The 6,000-nt window shown below is 39.2% G+C and overlaps 1 protein-coding gene across 5 annotated transcripts in view; it reads right to left on the reverse strand.

The window, feature by feature from the left end:
• The window catches only part of dscaml1 (Down syndrome cell adhesion molecule like 1), a 166,472-nt gene that overhangs the window by 140,010 nt on the left and 20,462 nt on the right, over positions 1 to 6,000 (reverse strand). The gene's annotated exons all lie outside the window — the stretch shown is intronic.

Consider the following 6,000-nt stretch of genomic DNA (forward strand, 5'->3'; position numbering starts at 1 on the left):
CATTTATTCAGTCATTGATTGACTGCAAGTCTCAGGCCTTATTGAATTTCTAAAGATAAACTAACTCAAACTGGCCCTATTAGCTAGTTTTATTTTCACCTCAACTCGGATCGCTCTACACCTGGCTGTGGAATGTTGTTTTACAGCAGTCGAAAGAGCGTAAACAAGACGAAACATCTCTAAGGCTTCAATAATGCATGCGTAAAATTCACAGACAAATTTTCCGACAACAATAGCAGATAGCATTTTTTTATGGGCAAATGACTCTCCGTCTTCATGTGTGGCATCATTAGAATGTTACTGATGCCTGACTATACTCATCGGTTGCTTGGAAACGGACTGACACACGGGCTGGTGCTCTCTTTCTGCACACCAGGAGGACTGAGTCCTGTATCACTATCATTTAAATAATTAACTTGAGAGAAACCAAATACCGTATTTACTTATTCATGACGCAAGACGTATAAAAAGGGGGAAAATAACTAAACTGAATAAGAATGAGGTGGTGAATGGTGCTCATTAATGTAATGGTGAAAAACATTAACATGACCTATCAGGAGGCAGGAAGTCAAAGAAACAAAGGCATGAAAGAAAGAAAGTGTGAGCTTGAGTCACAATGCACCTGTCGTGCTAAAACACAAGGTCTGTGTTTAACCCTCGTGCTGACTTTAGACAAACTCAATACAGTCTATTTAGGATTATAGAGTTAAGTTGATATATCATAGCTTCTATTAAGCAAAGAGTGAGTTGAGGAAAACTTAAATTTCTGCATTTTATTTAAGACCGTATTGTGTAAGACATATAATCGGGCCAATGCATCCCACTCAAATAGACAGACATATAGTCAGATGGGTGGACTGACAAACAGAATTGGACGGATGAACGGACGGACAGAGACAGACAGACAGATAGATAGATAGACTAAATGTAAAGTGAACAGTGAGAAGGAGGATGGATGGATGGATGGATGGATGGATGGATGGATGGATGGATGGATGGATGGATGGATGGATGGATGGATGGATGGATGGATGGATGGATGGATGGAAAATGAACAGTTAGCATAAGGAAGATAGATAGATAGATAGATAGATAGATAGATAGATAGATAGATAGATAGATAGATAGATAGATAGATAGATAGATAGATAGATAGATAGATAGATAGATAGATAGATAGATAGACAGACTAAATGTAAAATGAACAGTGAGCACAAGGAGGAACGATGGATGGATGGATGGATGGATGGATGGATGGATGGATGGATGGATGGATGGATGGATGGATGGATGGATGGATGGATGGATGGATGGATGGATGGATGGAAAATGAACAGTGAGCACAAGGAGGAACGATGGAACGATAGATAGATAGATAGATAGATAGATAGATAGATAGATAGATAGATAGATAGATAGATAGATAGATAGATAGATAGATAGATAGATAGATAGATAGATAGATAGATAGATAGATAGATAGATAGATAGATAGATGTAAAATGAACAGTGAGCACAAGGAGGAACGATAGATAGATAGATAGATAGATAGATAGATAGATAGATAGATAGATAGATAGATAGATAGATAGATAGATAGATAGATAGATAGATAGATAGATAGATAGATAGATAGATAGATAGATAGATAGATAGATAGATAGATAGATAGATAGATAGATAGATGTAAAATGAACAGTGAGCACAAGGAGGAACACACACACTCATATGAAGCCCTCATAGGGAGATTTTCATAAATGTAGAGCTATCCACACAGGTGCCCGTGCTATTATTGGCACAGGATCAGCATGCAGGAAAGTGGGTGAGAAAAGAGGAGGAGGGAGAGAAAGATGCATGGGGGGGATGGTGTCATACAGTGAGCTGTCAGCTGTCATCATTCTCCAGTGCCACCTGAGACATTCAGCGCCACACCCTGCCCCTCCCCTCACCGTACCCATGGTAACCCTTCAGTGCCAGGATCTGATTGGCTGGTGAGGGAGCCCCAGCGTTGGGTTCCTCGAGGCTCTGTGTGGGTTGCTAGGTCCACTAGCAGTTTTGCTGCATCTCAGCACTTAATTGATTAATTAGTGTAATTATTTGAGGCGAAAGTCACCCCCGTCTTGTCGCTGGTTGGTAGGTAATTCATTCCATCCTCTGAGACTTTAATGTTAATGCCGGCAAGGTGGAAAAAGTAGCGTGGACCAAACTCGCCTGGTTGCATTTGGAGAATCATTCAACCTGATGTTATTTATTAAAGTGTGAGATTGGCGTCGCTCGATGCAGTTATTTCTAGAAAATTCAGAGTAGGTGAACATGTACGTGTGTGTGTGTGTGAGATGGGAACTCTAGCTTAGAGGACAGATGGAGACTGGGAGACAGGAGGGACACTGGCACTGCGCAGGCTGGCATAAGAGCGCGTGTGTGTGTGAGTGTAGGGAGCTGTATGGATATCCCTCTCTGTTGCTGGGCGGCCAGCCCCACTCACGAGCGGTGACCTTGGCACCGTGTGGGAGGGTCAGTCAGCCAACTGTCTGTAGCATAGTGCGCCCGTCTGTGCACTGCTTTTTAAAGCAGCCAGGTCAACAGGCCGGCCACTGGGACATCCATTTGGCACTTACATTCTTATTTAGGTTAGCAATATGGCGGCCGCTACTTCTGCTGTTACTGCAGATGTTAAGTGAAGAACTCGTGTTCCACCTGTAACGTCACGTGCATCCCTCAGCCACAGCACCTACGTTGACTGTGCTCTTTTTTTCTCAGAGCAATATGGTCTGTACAGAGATGCTGACGGGAACCAATGCCCTTGCAGTCTTTTAAGTGTGCAGATTATAGTACGGGTATACACAAGGTCCAAAATTAACATAAGTGACCTGTGCTGGGAAAAGGAGTCGGAATGCGCGCACTGGGTGATTTCGAGCTACAGGCAAAACAATGCCGATTTTTGAGGTTTTTACAAAATTAGTTAATGAATCCCTCGTCTAGCGATCCCAATGCTCCCAATAGCAATTAAACATTAAGTGTTTTTATTTGTACGTTTTCGGAGAGGAGTACCTTTCCTTTGTCCATGAAAGCGATCTCACTCGCGCTGACTGACAGATCCGACGCGTGCGCACAAAGGCCCCGATCACACAGAACGCGTTTTTCAGGTTCGAAAACGCAAGGCGCACTGCACTCCCTTTTTTGGTTTGCGGTTTTTTCATTCTGAAAAGAGCAGTGCGCTGGGGGGGGGGGGGGGGGGGGGGGGGTTCTAGGCAACCCCCGAATCACCTGTACTGTCAGTCAAATCAATGTAACGGTCAACACAACGGAAGGCCCGCCTCTCCATTCATTCGTTTGGACAACAGAAAATAAACGCGATGGCGTTGCACGCTTTTCCGCTCAGAGTTGACTTTTTTTCAACTTCATGCACTCGGAGCGCTCCTTCAAAAATGCGAGGCGCAGCAAGCGGTTTAAACGCAAGGCGCCCAGGGCGCATAAGCAGCGCGCATAACGCTCTCTGCCAACCGAAATATATTCAAAAAAGGCGCCTCTTGCTGCAAAAACGCGTTCGGTGTGATCGGGGCCTCAGATGCTGTGATCCTGACATACACATATACACAGAATTACAGTATTTCAAAATATATGTCTTGGCGAATATTCACGCAAACGTTTTCTTTCATGTCTCAAAGGAACACACCGACTTTTTGGGACTTATTCACCGTATCCCCAGAGTTAGACAAGTCCATACATACCATCCTCATCTCCGTGCGTGCCATAACTCTATCTGACGCAGCCATCATTAGCCTAGCTTAGCACATAGACTGACGGTAAACGGCTCCATCTAGCCTACTGCTCAATAAGTGACAATATAAAGCCAATATTTTGTGAAATGTATAGTTACAATCTGTACTATATAAGGCACTACATAATATCATTGCGCACATGGGGCGGCAGCAAAGTTCCTTGATTATTACGCAGGAATGAAAGTATAGTTCCTAGCCATATCGGTCTAAAAAAAATTGCATCTTTTCATTTTCCGTCTTATTACACAATGTAATTATACACATCACAACATACGGGATATGGTGAATAAGCTAAAGTCCAAAAAGTCTGCGTTACTTTAAGTTAACTTTTGGTTAAATGTTTAGAAAAAAAATTCTGTTGTGTTACATTATTAGATCTGTGTGGTACAGTAGGTCTTAATATATAGGCTATCTGTTTCATTAATGTTAATCAAACAATTGTGGTACCATGGAAAAAAATATATATATTTTTTTTCCTATAAATATTTGGTTTTAACTTAAAAATTTGTGTTATCACCAGGGATTAAGGTATGGTTGCTAGGGGATTTTGTTTTAAAACCTTCAGAAAACTTGAACGATTTTTCTCAAAATGGACTTTGCTGTCTCTTTCGACTGCAAACAAGTTCAACTCAGTTATTTTTTGTCCCATTCAAACAAATCATACAACATTTTGAAGGAAAATAACTAACTGATTTTTGAAAACAATTGATCATTGCAACTCATTTTGCCAGCCCGGGTCGCATATAAAGCGGCAATTCTGTAAAAAAAATTGCTGTAAATATATATATTTGTTAGGACCTGTGATGTAATACGTGAAATGTAAGAAAGATAATCTGACCCTCATGGATGTAAGTGATATGAATGATTCTAAAGACATTTTTCTAAAGAAAATGTGAAATCAGAAATGTATCTAGGAAAAAAAACCCATGTGGTAATGTGGAATATTACTAAGGTGAGGAATGTAAAATTATAAGGAATCAAATCACAATGCTATGTATGATACTACAGAGCCCCTAAAGGGATGTGGTGGTGTGAAAAATTAGGATGGGTGAAAAAATATTTTCCTTCGTAAAATCTCTGCATTCCCCGATAAACTTTGTGTTCCCTCGCATAACTTTTGCGTCCCCTTACAAGGATAATTGTGTTCCCTCATAGAGATCTATTCATATTAAACTCGTTTTGAGGAAAATTAGGTTGTAGGTCGTTGTCTATGTTCGGTGTCATTTGTGTTTAAACAACGTTTAGCTCACGAGTTATTGATCCGGGAAGTTCAAATTTGTGAATATATTGCCAACTTTACTGAACTCCTTGAACTAAGCACTGACTGTATTTCTTTATACTTAAGTCCAAGTTTAAAATAAAACTATATAAATAAACCGCTCCATTGTAAACGTACTGAGCTGTTTGAAACACTAACAGCGGGACATTATTTGCATTCAGCAAAACTTTTGCTTGGGAATGCAAATATATTTGAGTGGGAATGAAAACAAAAATGTCCTCCCATACTAAATGTTTTCCATGTCCTTACAGTGGCTCTATATTAGGCCACAATGTCCCGCATTATTTGTCATCAATATGCAAGGATGTTTTAGTTTTTTTTAAATATTGTCATATGGATTTAAACAAAACAATTATATGAAATAAATAAATAAAAATAAAAATATTTATTTTATTTAAATTGTATTTTTGTATTATTTTTCTTTTTTTTTAAATCACGTCAACCAGTTTTATGGCAGGTAAGAAATATGTATTTATATTTTAAAGATACACAAAAGATTCTCTGCAGGCTCATCTGCATTTAGAATGACAATTTTAAAATATTTCAAAATATTAATGTAGATTTTTGGTGAAAATTATTATACATTTTCTTTAGATTTCTTTATTCATAACAAGTTCAAAAGAACGACTTACCTGAAATAGTTTTATAACATTATAAATGTCTTTACTGTCACTTGCGGAATATAAGTATTAATTTCTTTGAGAAAATCTTCGGAATGATTTTTTATATAAGCATATTAATTATATTCATTCAAAAAAATGTGCCATTGGCATGATCAAGGTTTTATATATAGTGAGCAAGTAAGCTATAATTTAGTAAGTAGACACTTTCATCCAGAGGTCATGTGTTCAAGGACATGAGAATGATAGCTCATGGCCTGTTCCTTGAGAGACTTGAACCAACAACTTTGCAGTTGCCAACCCTGGTCTTCACTCACAA

The sequence above is a fragment of the Pseudorasbora parva genome, chromosome 8, assembly GCF_024679245.1.
Source record: "Pseudorasbora parva isolate DD20220531a chromosome 8, ASM2467924v1, whole genome shotgun sequence".
In the NCBI taxonomy this organism is placed as follows: domain Eukaryota; kingdom Metazoa; phylum Chordata; class Actinopteri; order Cypriniformes; family Gobionidae; genus Pseudorasbora; species Pseudorasbora parva.